Genomic DNA, 24,237 nt, shown 5'->3' with positions numbered 1-24,237 from the left:
AATGAGAAAGTCTGAAAAACTAAACACACTCAATCTTGACAGAGTTCAGCTGAAGTCTGTTGTTCCCTATTCAGACCCTCACAGAATCCAGATATGAGGATAAGACATGAGGGTATCAGTTAACTTGCCCAGGTTAGAGGTGTACAATTGAGTATCAACAGCATTCTAATGATACTTCACCCCATGACACAGATGAGCTCACTCGGTAGCTTCATATAGATGCTAAAATGGAAAGAAGAAAGTACTGATTGATCGAGATAATCTGTTTTCTCTAAACCCTCTGAACCTTCTGCATGACCAGTTTCTCCACTGTTTTCCCCAAAAAGGGAGGTAAGCTATATGGGAGCATATTAGTACCTACAGACACATCTTAGCTAACTCCTATTATAACCTCAGATATTTTCTTCTGAGGATGCACAATTGATAAGGTTATGAGTAGGATCAGAACATAGGCTTCATAGGAGGGGAAACTGTACCAGAAGCAGATAAGCAGAAAGATATTAGCCACATCATTCCATATGGGCAAAACAGACACAAACAGGTAAGTTAGATACTCCTTGGTTAAAGGGGGGGGCTTAGATGGGGGAAAATCAGATGCTCTTAGAGTTTGACAAGAATAGCTAATTACTTGATTAGAAGATTTTGTTATCACTAAAGATGAGAAAAGAAAGCTATCAAGAAGTAAACAAATGAGGAAGAAAAGATTGATTTTTCAGAAAGAATTTGTTTGAGATGGTTTGTGAATATGACAATCAATTTAAAAAACCCTATCACTCTTCTATAATAACTCAATTGCCTACAAAAGTGGAATATGCATGTCCCTTCTTAGTGAACAGTTGGTAATGAAGTCTATCTTCCTTTATTCACCAGCCCTAACAAAACTGTGTGGAGCAGCAGTATCATTGATATTGAGTAGGCTGCTTTCAGTAAGGTAAAAAAAAAACTACATCCATCTTCCCTTATTCAAAGAAATAGCACTTTACAAGTAACTTTTCTCTTCAAAGTCTAATGTCATAGATCTACAGTATGGGATAGAAGAGCATTCAACTAAAGGCAGCTGTAGGAAGTGATTGCTCTATGGTTGATTTAACAGTCGAGGTGGATATAATTAGATGCATATCAGATCAATGTTGTGGAAGTTAAGTCATTTACTTCTTGAAGGCAGGAAGACATAACAAATAAAGTAAAAGACTGGTTCTTTAATGTTTTTAAGGCATAAAAAACTATTAATGATGATTCATGAAACTATAAACAAACAGACAGCATCGGGAAGCTGTGATAAAATTCTGTATTACTTAACATTGTAACCTAGATGGAATAATCCTAGATGGAAGTGGGACAACCCAGGTTTAGAAAAGGAAAAGGGTTTAAGAAAAAAGAATATAAGATTAAACATCTGAAAAAGAGCAACAGTAAATAGTAAGAAAGAGCTCGAGAATAAAACTAATTTATTCCAAAAGAGCAGTGGGGACATCAAATGACAGCCAGTCTGATGCAGTGGTAAGACACCAAGCTACAAAGTAGGAAATCTTGAATTCTAGTCATGCTTTAGGAATGAAATCAACTGGGTAACTTTGGGCCAGTCATTCTTTCTTAGCCCTAAGAAGAAGATAATGCTAAACCACTTCTGAAATCTTGTCAAGAATATTGTAGGGACTTGTCCAGGCAATCTCCAAAAATCATTATAGACTTAAATCCAAAAAAATGGAAGGGGGGGGGGGTTACATCAGCCACTTAAAAATAATAGTGGAAAACTTATATATTAGTAGCAGGATAATTTTAACATACTGTACATATACCAAAATCAAGACTTGCTTTAAGTATTTGATCACTATCACTTTTTTATACTGTAGAAAGGAAGACCTGAAATTTTCTCTTTTTATTCATAAAAAGCTTACATTAATGTTACTTTCTCTATAGTGGAGTGCCAGGAACTGGTTTCTTCGGCCTTGAGAAGAAAATGCTAAGAAAGGTATGAGTACCTGAAAGACATCATACAGAAAAATGATAACACCTATTCTCTATGATTTCAGAGAATCATTGTTACTCACAGTATTTTCTATCTATAGTATCTCTATAATATTCTCTATTGCAGAGAATAATGGAATTGGCAAAAAAAGTTGAACTTAACACAGAAGTCTTAAATGGAAGGAGGAGAAATTTAAACTTACTTGTTTGATCTAATTTGCTAAAATACATTTATCGTTATTTATTAAACAAACATAACTTTTTATATTGTTGTTATGAAACAATTTAGTTATTGGTACTCCAAAAATAAGAAAGTCCAATATTTGCCAACTCAGAAAGAAGAGGAAGAAAATATAGTGATGGTGTAAGAATTGAGGCTGACTAGATGGGAACCAGCAATTTCCAGGTAAGATGGTCACCAAGTCTTACAACCACCTGATTTCAAATCTGTGACAAATGATTTACTGCAAAGTTCAGATGTGAATCTTGATAGGTTGCCCTAAATAAGAGTGATTAGCCCAAGTTTTTTCAGTGAGTTTCCATTATTATTCTATATAATAATCAGAATATGAGATACACAGATGTAATAATCTACATAGCAATGCCAAAGACAGAATATGTATGAAAGACAGACAAAATTAAACACTATTAACATCATAAAAGGAAGAACAATATAAGAAGTGGAGTAGATCAGGGAAAATTGTCTATTTCAACAGCTTAGGAATCAGTATTACACTCCCATAAATGCCTGCTCATGCTAGGTTGGTGTTTCCCAGATATTTCATTATGTACTTATTTTTACATTATGTGCTGAAATAGCAGTTGGCCCATGATGATAGAGAAGGACCACACTGACAAGCTAGAAAGAGAGCTGCTGTTCTCCTGCTATATTATAGACCAAGTTCCCTGAACTTAACAAATGTTGTTCAGTCTGCTTTTGAATATGGATTTAGCACTTTCCTGGAATAGCACTGAAACAAGTCCCAAGGGGCCCAGACTACCAGCTGATGTCAACTGATGACAGCTGGTAGTCAACTTCTCTTTGAAAACATCAGCAGAAAGCACTTCTGAAAAACAGAGCAAGTTTTGACAGATGGCTAACCTGCTGGTCTAGCAATCTATCAAATTGCCCCTTCCACCTATCCCCAAATCACATTAAAAGAATGTTTGCTGTATCTTTTCCACCAGTTGACAATTTTTGATGGGATTCAAATAAAGGAAGTCAGCTCCTGTGCTTTAAGCCTTATTGCACTGTAGTATATAGTATACTAAATAAGCACAGTTTATTGTCATTGTGCTTGGGGGAGAAAATGGATTCCCACCATGGGTGGCAAATTTTATACCAATAAGGTTTTCTTAATTGGTGGTTATTAATTTAATGTGGCCCTGAAAAAGAGCTCTTAGTGATGATAAACCTGACTTTCGATATCAGGTCTGTAAAATGCAATGACACATGTATATTTTAGTATATTTTAAGTAAAATCACAACAATAAAGAAAACAGAGATGATAATTAGGAAGAGGAACAGCATGAAATTTCTGGTGGGACAAATTTCTGGCGAATACAAGAATATCATCAAAAATGTGTCTTCTTTAATGAGGTACACATTTTTCTCTGAATTGTACCAGAAGCAGTATACAATCATTTATTAGCATCTCTACAGCAGAATTAATAGGAATTGAAGAGAAAGTAACTAATGGTCTGAGTATGCCAACAAAGAAGAGTAACATCAAGAATGATCTGCAAACTCAAAAGCAAACTGAGGAAGAAAGGGAGGAAGAGGATGCTGAAATGGATGAAGATAAAGAACAAGGAAACACTAAAGAACAAACACCAACAGATATTGCTCAACTAGCTGAGAAATAAAGCATCAAATGGAAGATGCTGAAAGAACACGTTTGCCAAAGCTGAACCAAGTGAACCGGAAAAAATTGAGAAAGGTACTAAAAAAGGTCAATGAGGCTGGGCAAACTATTCAAACCACTACATTAGCTGAAACAAACCAGCTGATGTATGTAGCAGCTTTCATAACCACCAAAGAATTGGGTTTGAAAATACAAAAGAACCAAAGAGGCAAGAAGAGGAAGCCTAAATGGAAAATTCGGTTGGAATTGAAGATCAAAAAATTTCGTGGAGACTTGAGCAACTTGAAGAACCTAAGGCAAGGTCAGCTAAAGAACAAGTAGGTCAAAAGCAGCCTGGAAGCAAGATACGATTTGGAGAATAAAGAGATTGCGATAGTAATTGAAGAGCTGAAGCACAGGGTTGTTCCGTCACTGAAAAGATTAAAAGATATGAAAACCAAGTAACTCTATAACTGTGATTTTATACTCTGCAGGAATAATTGACTGGATCCAGATGGAGTTGGATAATTTGGACAGAATAACAAGGAAGCTTATGACAATGAATCATGCTTTGCACCCTAAAAGTGATGTTGACCGATTATATCTACCAAGAGCAGAGGGTCAATGACTCCTACAAGTAAAACAAACTGTGGAAGAAGAAAAACACAGCTTGAATGATTACATCCAGAAAAGTGAAGAACCAATGATTAAGGAAGTAAATAAAGGAGGACTTTTAAAGACAACTAAGTCAAAAGCTGAATATAAGAGAGAAGTAATTGAGAAGCGAGCTGAAAATTGGAAAAAAACAAAGCTATGCATAGTCAATACTTGAAAAGTATTGAAGGCAAAGCCGACCAAAAGCTAACTTGGAACTGGTTAAGATCAGGAGCACTGAAAAAAGAAACAGAAGGCTTTATTTTGGCAGCTCAAGAACAATCCTTAGCCACAAACTGCACAAAGGCAAAAATTCAACATGTTACCACCAACAGCAAATGTCGTCTCTGTAATGAGAAAGATGAGACAGTCAACCACTTGATCAGTGGGTGCAGCAAAATTTCGCAAACTGACTACCTACAATGCCATGATTGCGTTGCTAAGATCATTCACTGGAAATTGTGCCAAAAGTTTGAATTTGAGTACAGCAAAAACCATTGGGAACATCAGGTTCAGAAGGTTTTAGAGTATGAGAATGTCAAGATCTTGTGGGACTTCAGAATTCAGACTGACAGGCACTTGGCCCACAACACACCTGACATAACAATAGTTGAAAAGAAAAAAGTATGGTTCATTGACATTGCAATACCTGGAGATGTATAAATTGAAGATAAACAGCAAGAAAAAATCACAAAGTACTGGGACTTGCAAATTGAAGTTGAGTGACTGTGGGAAAAGAAACTGTGTGTTGTCCCGATTGGAGCAATACCTAAAGGGCTACCTTGCTATTTGGAAATTTTAAATTTATCAGACTTGAACATTCTGATTCTACAAAAAACCACACTACTTGGAACAACTTATGTCCTTCGATGTTACCTTAACAGTTCCTAGGTCCTTCGTTAGGACACGAGCTGTTGAGCTACCAACCAGCACCAAAGGCTGTGAATCTCACCAAAGATTAACATAACAACAACAACAACAGCAACAACAACAACAACAACAACAACAACAACTCCACCATTGCCGGTCCCAAGCCCGGATGAAAAAGGAGGAGGGTTGGGGTCAGGTTGGCAACCTGGCCCCATTAAAAAAACCCGCCAACCCATACAATATGGTGAAAGAAACGAATAAAAATTTTATACCGCATCGGTCATCGCGCGGGTTAACAAGGGCCGCAGCGAATGTTGGGGTCCCTGGACATCCATCGACAAGTGGGCTACAAGTGGACCAGCCAACAAAATGCCAAAAAATAGTGCAGATGAAAACCATGCCATAATGGCCTGTTACTACAACTCAGAGCCAGAAAAAAAGAGGTTATTTAAAGCGAATGTATGCATTATGGAAACAACAATATCCAGATGCACATGTTAGTGAACAACGACTAGCAGATCAAAGGCGATTTATTATACAGAATAAGGTGTTTAGTGAAGTTGAACTTGAGGAAATTCAGGCAAATTGCAAAACCAAAAAAACAATATCACAAGCGGAAATAACTGATATTCAAGACACTGCTAAAGACATTATAGTGGAACTCCCAGAAGAAGCTCTCGGGGTGGAAATAACACCACCACCACTAGAACCAGTTATCACTGAACCAACTGATGAACTAACTCAAAAACAAAAAGAATTGAAGGATAAGATCATGGAGCATCTTCTGCTTAACGAGGAAAGGCAACGTTTACCATCACTAAAAACTGTGCCTAAGAATATTTTGGCCCCTATCATGAAAATGGTTAATGCAGTGTTTTCAACAATTGAATCGGGATCCATCTTGGAAACGAACCAGTTAATGTACAGTGCAGCTGACCGGGGGGGCGGAGCCTGTTGCCGAGGAGGGCTCAACCGAGCTCCTCTCAGAGATCTGGTCTGTATATCTAAATAAGATCATAGATATCACCCCTTTTTGGCTAAGAAAGGGGCAGGGAGTAGCTCTGTGTGCTAGGGTCTATTCGTAATTCACAGCCTTTCTCTTTTTTTTTTGGCTGTGGACAGAGATTAGATCCAGCGTGAGCGGAGCTTTTATCTCCAGCCAGTTCTTCTCAGCTGCCTTTTTTTGCAGCCCCAGACAGGCGAGCCCCCCCCCCCCCCCCAGGACAAAGCAAAGTTGTTTGAAGCTAGGATTAATACGGGCGGGTCCCACCCCTGTGAGATTTATGCTTTTATTACTATCTTAAACACCAGCACCATTTGTCTTAGAGGCTTCTTTGTTTAAACGGACTTCAAAATGGCGATTTCTCCCCGTTGGTGACTGATAGGGGATGTACTTAGCCGGTTTTACCTTCCTGCAGACCGCTCCTTAACAAAATAAATTTTTTTTTTGGAAACAGAGGGGAGCGAAAGCGCTGTTTATTTGTTTATTTATAATGGCACCCAGGTCAAAATCGAAGCGTCTCTCTACAAATGTGCCTAAAGAATCTAAAGAATCTATACTTCAATCGCAGCCCTTGTCTCCTACGCCCTCTACTGGAGAATTTTTAACACAGGAATTTTTCTTTCAAATGCTTAATGATTTTAAACAAGAAATTAAGGAATTTGTATTGGAGCTATATGATGATTTAAAGTCTAAAATTGACCAAATGAAGGCGAATACGTTTGCAGCCGTGTCTGCCCTGTCAGATTATTCTGCTGAAATAGAGAATAAATTGGAAAGTTTGGAGGAGGCTAATTTTAATTTGACTACTAATATTCAAATATTACAACAAAAAATTAGAGACACTCAAGAACAGCTCGTGATGATAAACTTTAATAAGAAGGCATTCGCAATAAGAGTCAGAGGATTCCGCGAAAAGGAGCGAGAGAATCTGAAACAGACCTTTGTTGAAGCCTTCAGCCATGCGGTGGGAAGCCCGGGACTTAACTTTGATTGGCAGATTCGGAAAATCTATCGCCAGAATTCATTGGTAGCGGAACAGCGACAGCTCCCGAGGGACATAATTATATATTTTTCCACAAAAGAATCCAGAAACGCGATTATGCAAAAGTTTCATAATAATAGTCTGCGAGTTGATGACCAGGACTTGATTGTCTTCAAAGAAATACCTTTCCAGATGTTGAGAGCAAGAAGAGACTATGCTTTTTTAACTAAAGAGCTTAGAAATCAACAGATTCAATATAGATGGGAGGCCCCAGCCGGCATTACGGTCACATTTGAGAATCAAAGATTTCGTCTTAACTCTGTTTCGGAGGCTCGAGATTTCTATTACAAGACTTTGAAGGTGGGACTTCCTGATTCACTTGGAAAAGAGGAGAGACAAGCTGAAGGAGAAGCCAAGCAACAGACCACATGGCTGCAAGATGGAGGGGGTAGCCTTTCCTCCCTCGGAGAAGCAGAAAAGCGGAGATCGAGGATTTAGACATTTTAAAATATTTGCCAAAGTTGTGGACTGAATGGGGGTTTGCGACCTCTCTCCGGTAGAAAAAGCGGAACTTATTGGTGGGGTGATACTGATTGTATATATGTAAAATGAATGCGGAATGATTTATGTTGTTTAAATTCTGTTAGAAGGGATTACTTTAAAACAGAAGGTAAACTGATTCTTGTTGAAAGTATTATTTGAATATGTGGAATGATCCATGCTATTTAATTTTTATTAGAAGGGAAAGCTCGGTGAAATTATTCTGAGTTGGATTTTAAATTAATGTCTGCATAAATTTGATAGTGGTAAATATCAGACAAGCAAGGGATGAGGGTAAAATGCATGCGGAATGATTTACGTATATTGGTGGGGTGATATTGAATGTATATATGTAAAAGGATGCAAAATGATTTATGTTGTTTAAATTCTGTTAGAAGGGAAAGCTGGATGAGATTATTTTTTAAAACAGAAGGTTAACTGATTCTTGTTGAAAGTATTATTTGAATATGTGGAATGATCCATGCTATTTAATTCTTATTAGAAGGGAAAGTTTGGTGAAATTATTTTGAGCTAGATCTTAAACTAATGTCTGCATAAATTTGATAGTGGTAAATATCAGACAAGCAAGGGATGAGGGTAAAATGCATGCGGAATGATTTACGTTGTTTAAATCCTATTAGAAGGGAAAGCCGGTCGGGATCATCTTAAGATAGAATGTAAACTGATTTTTGTGTAAAGTAATACTTGATTCACGCTGCTTAAATTTTACTAAGAAGGGAAAGTTTGGTTAGATTATTTTGAATTACTGTTTGAAAATAAGGTTAAGAAAGATTATTTACGCTGTTTAAATCCTATTAGAAGGGAAAGTTTGATTATTCTTCTGTAAAGTAATATTTGAATATGTGGAATGATCCACGCTGCTTAAATTTTACTAGAAGGGATTATTTTTGAGCTAGATTGTATATTGATGTCTATACAAATTTGTACAAATGTTTATCTGAATACAAGGTTAAGGAAGAGGAACGGGAGAGTCTACAGGAGGTTGGGGTAAATAACAAAGAAGTAAGAGACGAGAATAAAATATAGATAGAATGACTTACACTATTTAAGCATAGATAAAGATGGGGGGCTGAGCTTAACACAAAGAGTTCCCTTCTTTTTTTTTCTTTTTTCTTTTTTCTTTTCTTTTTTTTTCTTTTTTTTTCTTTCCTTTAATATATTACTTTTATTTTTAATCTATACGAACATAAGATACTTTAGATAGAAGGCAGTGCCAGGTGTGGGCCCCGGGAAGTCGGGAGGATTAGGGATGGGGATTTATGGGGGGTGGGTGGGTGGGTGTTAACATAGTCTCAATAAGAACAAGAATGCACTTATATACGGTTGTTTTTTTTTCCTTTTTTTTTTTATATTTTATTTATTTATATTTTTTTTTCCATTGGTTTATTTTACTTTTTATCAGATTAAACAACACTTGAATAAAGGCATACACCAAGGAGGGAGGTAGAGGGAAAGAAGAGGGAGGAGTAAGGAAGGAGTAAGGGGAATGTAAGGAGGGCGTGTTGGGAGTAAGGGGAGAAGGAAGGTTTGAGGGGAAAGGGAAGTAGGAGGGGAGTGTTAGAGGGAGGAAAGGAAAGTTGGAGGGGGTAGATGGGGTGTATGGAGGATGGAAATGTTAGGTGGGGTTGTGAATGATGAGTAGTGTTTTCTTTTTTATTTTTTTTTATTTTTTTTATTTTTTTTTTCTTATAGCAAATACTCTGTATATAAGTGATTGTAAAATGGAATGTGAAAATGAATAAAATATATTTAAAAAAAATGTACAGTGCAGCTGTAATAGTCACTAATGAACTAGGCATTAAAATCAAAGTACCTAGTCACACAACAGAAAAAGCATCAAAGCCAAAGTGGAAAATCCGATTAGAACAAAAAGTCAAAAAATTAAGGGCAGATGCTAGTAACTTAAAGAACATGCATGAGCAACGGCTTTAAAACAACAAAATTATAGATCGGCTAATCAGAAGATATAGATTGGATACAAGAAACATCAATGAAGCTGTAGAGATTGTAAAACAGCAGATAACAGCAACAGCTAGAAAAATTGAAAGATATGAGGCACGAATCATCCAATATAAACAAAATCAGCAATTTCAATCAGACCAACGGCATTTTTATCAAAGTCTTAATGTGAATGGTGACACCAAAAGTGAAAAACCAGAAAAGCAGGCCACAGTTGAATTCTGGAAAGAATTGTGGGAAAATGCAAAGGACTACAATAAGGAAGCAAAGTGGTTACATGACTTTGAGAAAAGCATTGGCAACAAACAAATGCAAGTATTAGAAATAACAACTGAGATGGTCAAAAATCGAGTAAAAAAGGTAAAGAATTGGACATCACCTGGAAAGGACCAATTACATGGTTTCTGGCTCAAATATCTGACCACTTTACATGCAATATTGGTCAGGCAACTAAATGAAATTTTACAAAAGGGCGAAATTGATGAATGGTTGACAACTGGAAAAACATACTTGATTCAGAAAGATGCAACTAAAGGAACAACACCTGAAAACTACAGACCAATAACATGCTTGCCAACAACCTTCAAATTACTCACAGGCATTATTGCAGATAACATGATGGATTATTTGGAAACAAACAACATCTTGCCAGTAGAGCAAAATGGCAACAAAAGAAGGAGCAGGGGCACAAAAGATCAGCTCCTAATTGATAAAATGATATTAGAATATTGCAAGAACAGTAAAAGGAACTTGAATATGGTCTGGATTGATTACAAAAAGGCATTTGACTCACTGCCACATGTTGGATCATAAAATGCTTAGAAACAACTGGCATTAGCAAAAATATTACATCCTTTACTGAAAAGGCGATGAAACAATGGAGAACTGAGTTGGCAGTAGGGAATGAGATCTACGGAATGGTTAATATCAAGCGAGGAATTTTCCAGGGTGATTCACTTTCACCTCTTCTCTTCATCATCGCAATGATCCCACTATCAGTAATCTTTAAAAAAATGAAATTAGGCTACCAAACAGCCAAAGAAGCTGAAAAAATTTCTCATTTACTATATATGGATGATTTGAAACTCTATGGAAAGTCAGAAATAGAAATCCAATCATTGACAAACACAGTCCGAGTATTCAGCACTGATATTTCAATGCAGTTTGGCATGGAAAAATGTGCCACTGTATCCATAAAAAGAGGCAAAATCACTGCATGTGAGGGAATTGAAATGCCCAATGGCCAACTAATTAAATGCAAAGAAAATGAATCCTACAAATACTTAGGCATTCTGCAGTTGGATAACATCAAGCATGGAGAAGTAAAAACTATTGTCAGGCGAGAGTACACCAACAGAGTTAGGAAAATTTTGAAATCTAAATTGAATGGTGGAAATACAATCAAGGCCATAAATACCTGGACAATACCAGTTATAAGATACACAGCTGGTATAGTTAACTGGACACAAGCTGATTTGGACATTTTGGACCGAAAAACCAGGAAACTAATGACAATGCACTACAGTTTACATCCACATGGTGATACTGATAGACTTTACCTGCCCAGAAAATCAGGTGGCAGAGGATTATTACAAGTGAAGCAAACAGTTGAAGAAGAAAAACATGCACTGGCTGATTATTTAAAAGAAAGTCAAGAACATCTATTAATCGAAGTAAAGAACAAAAATCTACTGAAGGCCCAACAGACGAAACAAGAATACAGAAAAGATGTGATAAAATCAAGAATGGAGAGTTGGCAGAACAAAGCACTGCATGGCCAATTTCTGGAAAAAATAAAAGATAAAGTGGACAGTGAACAAACTTGGTTATGGTTAACAGCAGGTACATTAAAGAAAGAAACAGAGTCACTAATCCTGGTTGCGCAAGAACAAGCTATCCGCACAAATGCCATTAAGGCCAAAATCGAAAAATCCTCTGATGATGCCAAATGCAGACTTTGCAAAGAAGCTGATGAAACTGTTGATCACATACTCAGCTGCTGTAAAAAAATCGCGCAGACTGATTATAAATTGCGGCACAATTCAGTAGCACAAATGATCCACTGGAATTTGTGGATTATAATATTAAAACAGCAACAAACAGGTGGGAACATCAGCCTGAAAAAGTCACCGAAAATCAGATGGTCAAGATCTTGTGGGATTTCCATATACAAACAGACAAAATACTGGCACATAATACACCAGACTGGTTGAGAAAAATAAGGTCACAATCATAGACATCACAATACCAGGTGATAGCAGGGTCGCCGAGAAGGAACATGAAAAAATTGCAAAATACCAGGACTTAAAAATCGAAATTCAACGACTATGGCACAAACCAGCAGTGGTAATTCCAGTGGTAATTGGCACACTGGGTGCTATTCCAAAAGCACTGGAATTACATTTAAAACAGTTAAAAATTGACAAAATCACCATCAGTCAAATGCAAAAAGCCGCACTGCTTGGATCTGCACGGATATGACGAAAATACATTACGACGTCCTAGGCCCCTGGGTGGGGCCTGACTAGTAATCAATGCCAAATCCGGCGAAACAACTGGCCGCTGTGATACAATTGTATAATAATAATCATCATCTGAACAAATTGGGACAACAATTCTCTCAAGCTGAAATCACCAATATTTGGTAAAGAAAATTGCAGACCTTGTAATTCTGAGAAAAATAATATTATGACTATGCTTTATATTCAAAGGGCTATTGCAAATAGGGCACTTCTCATGTTCTTTTCTCTAGAAGTTCTGTAAAACATCTCCACACCTCAATTGGCATGCCTTGCCTAGGGAAGAGATAGAAATGTGTGTCATTCCTCCATTAAGTGGAACTTCTTTAAAACAAGAAATCTTTAAGCAATTTTCAAAGAGAGAGGCAGGCAGGAGAGTGGAGGGCATGCTCCATGCTGTGATCCTTAGGTTGTATAGCTCTCAGTCTAGAAGTGGTTGTTCTTTGTGCTGTGCAAACAGAAACAAGAGAACTTACTGTATATTCTGCAATGTTGCTCATGAAGCACCGTTCTGCCTTGTCCTGATTTTGGCTTAGTGCAAGGTTACTTCTATTTAGCATAGTGATAAACAGACCTGGCAGATCTGCTTCGTTGAATTCCAAGCATTGAGGGAAATTTACTGATTCTGTGAATTTTTGCAACAATTATTTAACTACAAATCCATGGAATAATGCATCAGATAAGCTCCAATATGATGTCCATACCATAAAGCTATAACCTCACTTTCCTGAAGATTTAGAAAAATTATAGATGCTGACATCAATGATCAATTACCTTACAGAAAAGGTTTAACAATTTTAGATTTCTTCAATTACTACTGGTTGGATACTACTTCGAGTTCTTAATCAATTTATAATTTATCAATTAATACAACAGTCAATTTCTTAGTTGTCTTTACCTGTTCCATCACTCTCTTACCCAAGGTTTTTCTCATGTTGGTCTTATTCACACTGGACCACATTAAAAATAAATGCAAATAATTGATTTCTAGAATCCACTTCTGCAATCTCATTAGCTTTTTTCCCCTCATTTTTTTGTTTTCTAAATATCATATTGCCTGGTGATGCATTTAAAATGCTTCTTTGATCTAGCTCTTGATATTGTCAGCCTCTGCTTCGCTGCTGCTTTTTGGCTGCCATTGAAATGGGGAGGGGGGCATGGTATTTGGGAAGGGAATCATTCTGTACTGGAGGACTGTTTAATTAGGGAGTTATTCTCACCATCTCTTTGCGCATGCGGAAGGAAGGGAGTTTCCCGCCAAGGCCAACTGTCCAGCATTCCATCCTGATGATGATTTTTGAAGATATCTCCCACCTGACCGTTGGGTGAAATATGATTGGACTATGGACAGGGGTATCAAGGGGAGGGGAATGAATCTTGTATTAATATCTATTCCTTTCGCGCCTTTTATTCAGTTTCAGCTTTGCTTTGCTTTGCTTCTTTTTGTTTGTAGCCAGTAAAAGTACACTTAATTCTGAAACATGGAGTTGAGTGGTTTCTTTCTTGGTTATTAAATGAAGGGGCAGTGACATTAAACTGAATCTCACCTCACACCCATCCCGGAGCGAAAACCTTCTGAGGGGGGTGCAACTAAAGAAAAAATGTCCCTCAATGACAATGATCAAGAGGAGGATATGGGAGCAGCTGCAGCTCCTATATTAATGGAATTATTGGCTGACCTGCAAATGGAAGACCCAGGTGGACTTGGGGAGTGGGACAGAAAGAGGAAACTGAAGAACTGTTAACTGGTATTACGGTGAGGAGACCCAAAAAACCAGCAGCTGAATGGTGGGGTCCTGAAGAAGAAGATTTCATGATGGCCCAAGCCATGAGACTTCTCGAAGGAGCGTGGGAAAAACACCGGACTCGAGAGAGTGGGGGCGACAAAGAACCGGAGGAAGAACCAGAAAAAAGGTACACATTGTCTAGTTTAAAGGAGGCTGGGGGAGCTGAAGGGGAATGTGCACAAGATGACCCAGAGCTGACCCCACCACTGGCGGTTAGAGACATTCCAAGAAGGGGTGGGGGGAGGCCTCACCGACACCGGATGGCTAAGGTCCCTCCTTTAAGTGTGAAATACACTGGGGATCCTAAAGAACTCGGATTGTTTTTAATTCAGGTCTGGAATTATATGCAAATGTATGGACCAGACCTGAACTCAGATGAAGCTAAAGAATTGTGTTAATGGCTCTGGAGAAGAAGGCAGCTGACTGGATGGTCGGATTACATAACAATGATTCCCCTCTCCTAAGAAACTTTAACGGGTTTATGGCAGTTTTGAGAAAGCGCTTTGATGATCCTCTCACCGAGCACAGGGCTATAATTAAATTTACAACCCTTAGACAGGGGGAAAGAACTGTGGCTGAGTATGTGCAAGAATTCCAGGATCTGTCAGCTTATATGAGAGGATGGTCTGAAGCAGTGACATGCAGTGACAGTTACCGTTGGTGAGGCAAGACTGCAGCAGCGGCGAGAAGCAACGTCCCCGACACTGTGTCCGACAGGCATCTCACATTTATGGCGGACATAAATGCGAGACACCTGTCAGACACAGTGGCGGGGATGTTGCTTCTCGCCGCCGTCGCACTCCACCACCTTGCGCCCCGCCTCCTCCGACAAACAATCCTGCTGCCTCGGCCTGCAGCCAGCCTACCCACCCCTCGCCCGACCTGCTCCCTGGGTGTCCCGGCTCCATCTGAGATGCTTCTCGCCACCGTCGCGCTCCACCGCCTTGCCCCTGCCTCCTCCGACAAACAATCCTGATGCCCCGGCCTGCAGCCAGCCCAGCACCGAGCCTGGACTCACCGCTCTTCTACTCCTCCTCCTCTCGTCCCCGCTTGGTGCTGGGCTGGCTGCAGGCCGGGGCATCAGGATTGTTTGTCGGAGGAGGCGGGGCAAGGCGGTGGAACGCAACGGTGGCGAGAAGCATCTCAGATGGAGCCGGGACACCCGGAAGTCAAGCCGGCACTTCGGCATGCCTTTAAGTGCCGGCTTGTCTTCCGGGTGTCCTGGCTCCATCTGAGATGCTTCTCGCCACCGCCGCGTTCCACCGCCTTGCCCCCCCCACCTCCTCATACGGACAGTCACAATCCTGCTGCCAGCCTGCCCGACCTGCTCCCTGCCTGGACTCACCGCTCTCCTTGTCCCCGCTCAGTGCTGGGCTTTAAAGGGGTCTCCCCTCCCCAGCCAGCCAGCCCACCCAGCCAATTCCTCCCACCACCACCACTGTGTCCAACAGGCCAGGTGTCTCGCGTTTATGGCGGACATAAATGCGAGATGCCTGGCCTGTTGAAACACAGCGGCGAGAACGTCCCTGCCGCTTCCATGCTCCGCCTCCTTGCCCCCCTGCCTCCTCCGACCCCACCGCTGTGAAGAAAGAAAAAAAACACACACACAAACCTCACAATAAAAAATTAATTTTTGTATTAAATTACAAATTACAAATTAAATTACAATAAATTTGAACCCCCCCCCCCCTCCGTCTGATCCACCTTTTCCAGCTGTGGAAACTCTCAACTCTCCTCTTGTCCGGCCAATGTAAGCGTGCTCAACGTAAGCTCATAAGGCATGATTCGCTGCTCCCCGAACAGGAGGCGGGAGAATCAGTGCCTCTTTTGCATATGAAAGTGTTCGCTTGTTAACTCCGCCTTAACTTTTAAAAGGCAAACAATTCCTTAGGCAAAAGAGGCTCCAAGTTCTCTCACCTCCTCCCATAGTTAACACTGAGAGCAGACACCAAGCCACTGTGACTTTGAATCTGGTAGCAACTACCCTGGCTTTAATTATTTAAAAAAAATGATTTAAAATTCTTCCTTTCCCTCAGGAGACTGGTGAGGCCCTGCCTCCCCTGCCTCTAGTGACTGCACGTCCCTGGTCTGAAGAGGCCTTGCTAGATCATTTCGTGGATGGCTTGAACAAAGAAGTTTACCAGCAATGTGTAAACAGAAGCCCGCCGTTTGCAACCTTGGTATGAGGCAGCAGCAGATGTTGAAATTGATTTATCCAGACTTCATTCCAAAGGAGAAGGAGAAAGTGAGGAGAAAGTCCCCACCTCCCACCAAATCCTCCCTCCCAAAGATGCAAAAAGGGGGAAGGGGAGGATATACAGGCAAACCCAAGCCTCCCATCTGCTTCCGCTGTGGGAAGGAGGGGCACCGTGCTGTAAATTGCCGAGTCAAGATGAGCCACACCGCTCCACTCCCCCCCCAGAGAGAGAGAAAGCCAGAGAAGCCTCCCAGCAGAAAGAAGGAACCAGTTTTGACGGGGGAGGAGATTTCTCAACGCTTCGACCCGGAGGAAGGAGGGAGAAGAAGCCCCAGTTTGTCTGACAACAGTGACTTTGAGGACACGGACCACTGGGTAAGTTCCCATTCGGGGCCCATGCTTGTCCCAGTTGAACTTAGAGTGCCCTCTTCTGGCACGCAAGAGAAATTTCTTGCTTTTTTAGACTCTGGTTGCTCACGTTGCATTATAAGCCCAGAAATAGTTGAGAAAATGGGGTTGAAACTGAAAACTTTGAAAATCCCAATTGCATTTTGCCAATTAGATGGCTCTATTGCGGGGGGGGGGGAGTCCTGGTCATTTTGCTACTGAACCCATCGAAATGTGGATGGGGACCCATCAAGAAATGATAACTTATTGTGGCCCCAGGAATGGACCGGCCCCTTATATTAGGACTCCCCTGGCTCCGTAAATGGAACCCATGCATAAATTGGAGAAATGGGTGGTTGCGCATTTGGTCGGCCACACCCCCTGAGGGAAAATTGGAGGACCTGGAATCAGATAAAGCAGGCACCAAGCTAGCGGCCAGAGGGCAAGAAAGAATTGAGGGGGAGGAGAGAATCCCAAAGGAATACTGGGACCTGAAAGATGTTTTCAGTGAGAAATCTTCTGATATGTTGCCCCCCTCACAGGCCCACCGATTGCACCATTGATATTCTACCAGGTGTGAAACTCCCAAAACCCCAAATTTATTCAATGACCCCTAGGAAGATGGACGAAATGAGAAAATTTATTGATAAAAACTTGAAAAGGGGTTTCATTGAACCAGCTCAACCCAAAGTAGCTGCTCCAGTATTATTCAGAGAGAAGAAAGATGGCTCCTCCCATCTCTGTGTGAACTTTAAAAATCTTAACTGCACTTCTGCCCAAAATCTCTACCCTTTGCCACTGATGAAGGACATGCTGGCACAACTAGGGAAGGGGAAGATCTTCACTAAATTGGACCTGCGAGAGGCATACTATCGGATCAGAATTAAAGAGGGAGTTGAGTGGAAAACTGCGTTCAATTGCCCTCTTGGTTATTTCCAATTTCGAGTTATGCCGTTTGGAATCCAGGGGGCCCCAGCGGTTTTCATGCAATTAAATAATGAAGTTTTACATGACCATCTTTACAAAGGCGTGATGGTCTATCTAGATGATATCCTTATTTACATGGAAACACGTGAGGAACGCGTGAAACTTGTTCGCACGGTGCTCAAAAAACTACGTGCAGCAGAACTATATGCCAAATTGTCCAAGTGCGAATTTCATCAGGAGAAGGTAGATTACCTGGGCTATCGAATCTCCCACAGAGGGATAGATATGGACCTGGCAAAGGTTAAAGCGGTCATCGAATGGGAAGCCCCACGCACACGTAAACAGTTACAGAGCTTCTTGGGGTTTGCCAACTTCTATCGTCAATTTAGTCCTTCTTTTGCAAAGATCGCTCTGCCAATTACAAACCAAGAGCCAAGGTGGCGCAGTGGTTAAATGCAGCACTGCAGGCTACTGCTAGATCAGCAGTTCAGCGGTTCAAATCTCACCGGCTCAGGGTTGACTCAGCCTTCCATCCTTCCGAGGTGGGTAAAATGAGGACCCAGATTGTTGGGGGCAATATGCTGACTCTCTGTAAACCGCTTAGAGAGGCCTGAAAGGCCTATGAAGCGGTATATAAGTCTACTGCTATTGCTATTGCTATTGCTAAACCTCCTGAAGTCGAAAGGCGGGGCAAAGCCCAAACCTAGCAAACCTTTAAACTTGACTGTGGAATGTCAGGCTGCTTTCAAGAAATTGAAACATCTGTTCGCAGAGGAACCAGTCCTCAAACACCCAGACATGGACAGACCTTTTGTGGTCCAAGCTGATGCTAGTGATGTTGCTGTGGGGGTGGTACTCTTCAAGCAAATGCACAGGGGAAGTTACAACCCTGTGATTACACCTCTCGTAAGCAAATCGACACTGAGAGACGCTGGGTTATTTGGGAGAAGGAAGCTTTTGCTGTTCATTGGGGTTTGATGACCTGGCGTCACTTTCTAGAGGGCGCAAAACACCCATTTGAGGTATGGACTGACCACAAGAACTTGGAGGCGTTAAAGACCCCCAGAAAACTGTCTCCCAAACAGATGCGGTGGGCACAACATTTCAATAGATTCAATTTCACTTTGAAATATATCCCGGGTGGAAAATTTTTATGGCTGATGCTTTGTCCAGGCTTTCACAGTACAACAGTTCGAAACTCGGTGTTGTCCAGCCTGTCATACCTACAAGAAGTCTGGCTGCTCCTGTTGTCACCAGGAGTCAAGCGACCTCTAAGTTAGAGGTCACACAAAACCTCATCACAAATCTCAAGGGGGCTCTTACAAATGATGAGTGATTCCAACAACATGTGAATGAGTGCACCATGAAAGATGGACTTCCTTGGATTGGTGCTAAGTTGTATGTTCCTACATCCATTAGACCCATGATCCTTCAACATGCTCATGACTCTCGCATGGCCAAACACTTTGGGTTTGTCAAAACCCTACACCTCGTCAAGAGGCAGTTTTGGTGGCCTTCATTGAAAAAAGACATTGAATCTTATGTGGCTAATTGCCCCACTTGTGCTGCGGCAAAACGCCCACCGGGTAAACCCCAGGGGATGCTCCAGGTAGTAGCCCACCCGGAAGCCCCATGGAAGGAGATCTCTATGGATTTCATTGTTGAACTTCCAGAAAGTCAGGGTAATACAGTGATATGGGTTGTCATTGACTTATTTTCCAAGCAAGTTCATTTTATTCCTTGTTCCAAGATCCCGTCTGCCAAATCCCTGGCTAAGTTGTTCATCACACATATCTATCAACTGCATGAGGTTCTGGACCGCATCATTTCGGATAGGGGGGTTCAGTTCACCTCATTGTTTTGGAAAGAATTCCTGAAACTGATTGGCTCTGCCCAGGGGTTAAGCTCCGCCCACCATCCTCAGATTAATGGGGCCTGCGAGAGGACCAACTCTGTGCTGGAATAATATCTTCGCTGCTTCATCAACTACCAGCAAGATAATTGGGTGGAATTGTTGCTTCATGCTGAGGTGCATACAACAATTCAGTGCACAGTAGCACAGGTTTTACACCCTTCCGGGTGGTTTACGGACATGATTTTGTGCCTATCCCCGAGATTCCTTGTGAGGAACCACAAGTGTCATCCCTCTCTGAGTGGAGTGATCGCCTTCGAGAGATGTGACCTTTAATGTACCAGGCGCTGGATGCTGCACACCGTGCACATAAGAATCAGGCGGGTAGGAAAAGGGTGAAACCAAAAGACTATAAAGTTGGTGATCGTGTCTATTTATCCACTAAGTTTCTTCAGACAACTCAAAAGTCTAAAAACTTGGGTCCCAAATACATTGGCCTGTTTCCAATTATCAAAGTTATCAACCCTGTTGCCTAAGTATCTCAACCGGGTTTATCCTGTTTTTCATGTTAATCTCCTGAAGTCGGAACATACTTCTCCATTGAGGGCTCCTTTTCCGCCTCCACCTGCTCCGCTTCTGGTTGAGGGTGAGCAACATTTTGAAGTTCGGACATTTTGGACTCTCGTAAACGGAGGAACCGTATTCAGTATCTTGTGGCTTGGAAACATTTCCCCCCTTCTCATACTGAATGGGTTGATAAAACCCATGTGCGAGCTCCTCGTCTGCTCCGCAAGTTCTACTCTGCTTACCCAGACAAACCCTGACTTCACTTCAGATTTCTAATTTCCCCCTTTCCCTTTTTCTCTTCTATGTCATGTTCATTTGTTTGTCTGTGTTCTTTCATTTCTGCAGGTGTGACCATCTTTTTCTGGAGGAGGGCCTGATATCAGCCTCTGCTTCGCTGCTGCTTTTTGGCTGCCATTGAAACGGGGAGGGGGGTCATGGTATTTGGGAAGGGAATCATTCTGTACTGCAGGACTGTTTAATTAGGGAGTTATTCTCACCATCTCTTTGCGCATGCGGAAGGAAGGGAGTTTCCCGCCAAGGCCAACTGTCCAGCATCCCATCCTGATGATGATTTTTGAAGATGTCTCCCACCTGACCGTTGGGTGAAATATGATTGGACTATGGACAGGGGTACCAAGGGGAGGGGAATGAATCTTGTATTAATATCTATTGCCTTCACGCCTTTTATTCAGATTCAGCTTTGCTTTGCTTCTTTTCATTTGTAGCCAGTAAAAGTACACTTAATTCTGAAACATGGAGTTGAGTGGTTTCTTTCTTGGTTATTAAATGAAGGGGCAGTGACAGATATTTTCCTTGTTTGTCTTCTTGTGAATTTATACTTTTTAATGTTAGGTTTCATGTTATTTTTTCCTTATATGATATTTACTTTTTCAAGGAAAAGGATAAGAAACGGTTCCCTGACAAATGCGCGCTTGACAAAAGCGTGCCGGACAAAACCGTGGTGACAAAACTGTGAGTTCAAAATCATGCTGACGAATGAGCGCAGAAGCGCGCCGACAACAGCGCGCCGACAACAGCGCGCCGACAACAGCGCGCTGACAGAAGTGCGCTTTAAACCTAACCCTAAACCTAACCCTAAACTTAACCCTAAACCTAACCCTAAACCTAACCCTAAACCTAACCCTAAACCTAACCCTAAACCTAACCCTAAACCTAACCCTAAACCTAACCCTAACCCTAACCCTAACCCTAACCCTAACCCTAACCCTAACCCTAACCCTAACCCTAAACCTAACCCTAAACCTAACCCTAAACCTAACCCTAAACCTAACCCTAAACCTAACCCTAAACCTAACCCTAAACCTAACCCTAAACCTAACCCTAAACCTAACCCTAAACCTAACCCTAAACCTAACCCTAAACCTAACCTTTACCTTAACTTAAATCACACTTCTGTCGGCGAGCTGTTGTGGGCGTGTTGATGACGTCACAGTTTTGTCGCCGCGGTTTTGTTGGGCACGCTTTTGTCGAGCGTGCATTTGTCAGGTCACCATAAGAAACAATACTCAATATTAACTGGTTTTACAAATCTGAATATCTTATCTGAATTTAAAAAGTGCAGGTCATTGTTAAAAATCCAATGAATATATAAGTAGCACTACCAATATTCAATACAGTGTATATCATGAAAGAAGGTGAGAAATTACTGCAATTTCTGTAAAGAAGATAAGAAAAATATCCTTATTTGACAAATAATTGAAAGTAAGAATATTATGATTTTATGTTACGAAAAGTCTAAATCTTTGATCTGGTACAAGCCCATCTATTGAATTATAAGTAAAAAGGAGTTCCAAGATGAATTAAATTCTGGGTCAGTTGTTGAATGAAATTATTTGAGAGCTCAAGGTGCAATCCCATAACTCAATTATCCATTCTTTTGCAGAAGGAAGTCTTCATGCCTTCTAACAAGTATAAAGGGTGAGTCATATTTTTGATGTGATTGTTTATAAGTAGCCTTTCTGTTTGCTGACCCAGGAGTCCAGGTGATAAGTGCATGAGTGCTAATGAACAAAAATGTAGAGTGAACCTGAAAATAGATTAAAACTCAGACTTTTGGGGGAAGAAGGCGGGGCTTAGCAGTGAGAAGACGGACTTTCAGGCAGCTCCTGAAAGGGACCATCTAACCGGGTCATTTGGACGGTCCTTTTTTGGATCTAAGCTGTCCCAAAGAGACAGTGAAGGTAGAGGGAAATCCAGTGGTCCCAGAGACGTTCGCAAGGTCTCTGGGGACCCAGAAACCCCTCTTTGCCAGTAATTTCTGGACCAGCCACAAGGCTGTTGAAACTGCGGATAGCCTAAAGAGAGTGGATAAGAACATGTTGTTTGGTGTGAGTTTAAAATCTTTTTTTCTTGTTGGAAAGAGAACACTCTAAATTTGGAAACTTAGTTTAAAATAAGGCTGACTAGTGAGAAAAGCGGTGAGAATAAATGTTGCCGATTGAAATATTATTTTTCTGTTCCTTTTTTTTATCTGTGGAAACCGGGCTGGCCTTTCTTGTAATCTAAATCGGCTCTTTGTGCTCCTCTTTTTGCTGTCAATATTTTTAACTTTGAACCTTGTGGGGACATTGAACTTAAACCTAAAGTGCTTTGAAGATCTGTTTTTTGGTTTTTTTTAGCTTTTTGGTTGTATTTTAACAATTAGTAATTAGCAATCGCTACGGAAGTTTTAACAAAACTAATGCAATCTACAAGCTACAAGCTACAAGTTAACACTGCCATCTAGCGGACTTGAACTATTGTTACCAAAATTTCCCCTGTAATTCATTTGAAAGTGTTATTTACACAGGTGTTACTGTTTCCTTATCTGGACTTCTGTTAGACCAAACAACAGAGCTGTGATGGAGCTGAGAATGACCTTGGAAAGACTTTTATCTTAGGGGGGGGAAGAGTCCGAAAAGACTATTTGTTTTAACTTGGTGGCATCCTTTCTCCTTTCAACACTATTTTCATACCATTTTGTTGGGGAGATATTGACATTGATTTTTTCTTTTTTGATCATTCTTTTTGACGTTTTGACTACTTACATCTTTTTTTTCCACTTGTGGCTTGAAGCACCCTTCCTTTTTTTGGAGGGGGGGTTTCTTCTCTTATTTTATATCCTCTTTTTGTATTATTTTTTTTGAAGACATTGGGACATCAATAGATGGCTCACTTTAAATTTTGAGCAAAATAGTTTGAAGAGTTTTTTCTTTTTTCTTTCCTTTTTTCCTTTCTCTCTTTCTCTTTCTTTTTTCCCTTCTTTCCTTATCTCTCCTTCTTCTCTCTCTTGTCCCCTACGTACTTCACCCATTGTACTTATAATCTTCCACCCTCTAATACTAATTGACTATGAGTAGAAAAGCAGTCGCTCTTGGCTCTACATCAACCTCCGCCTTCTCACCTGTGGGAGGCCAGAGGACAACACAGCCAATGCTCCAGCATGAAAAAGAGAAGGAAGCAAATTTTGAAACACTTATGCAAGTGATGCAGAAAATGCAAGCAGGACTTGACAGTAAGGATGATAAGTTAGACACCTTTGTAAAGAAGTTTGAGAGTATGGAAAAAAATGGAGGTAATGGAACAACAAAACCAAAGCATAGTACAAAAAGTTGATAAAATGGAAGGGAAAATTGAAAGTATGCACAACTGGATGACGAAATATGAAGACAGGATCCAAAAACCTGAAAATAAAATCCAAGAAGGAGAGAAGAAAACCAAGAAGCTAGAGACCAGACTAAGCGATGTTGAAAGAGAGAGTAGTAGAATATTAAGATGGGAGATGGATAGGTCTGAATTCTTCTTAAGATTTCAAAACATAGAAAAAGAAAAAGGAGAGAGCTTAGTTCAGATAATTTCAAAGATTTTGATAGATGTTCTGGAGATATCTCAGGATAAAATAATAGAAATTATAAACAAAAGTTTTCGAGTATATACAAGATATGCAATGAGAAATGCCCTCCCAAGGGAAGTGCATGTAAGATTTACTAAGAAAATAATTAAATCACAAATCTTACAGAAATTGAGAGATAGAAAATTAGAATATAAAGGTAAGGAGATTGTAGTTCTCAAACAAATTCCGAGAGAGGTGAGAGAGAGGAGAAGAGAATACCAATTCCTGACCAAAGTATTGATAAAAAAGGTGTTAATTACAGATGGCT

The sequence above is a fragment of the Thamnophis elegans genome, chromosome 8 (assembly GCF_009769535.1).
Source record: "Thamnophis elegans isolate rThaEle1 chromosome 8, rThaEle1.pri, whole genome shotgun sequence".
Lineage (NCBI taxonomy): Eukaryota > Metazoa > Chordata > Lepidosauria > Squamata > Colubridae > Thamnophis > Thamnophis elegans.
Note: the sequence above shows the minus strand (reverse complement) of the source record.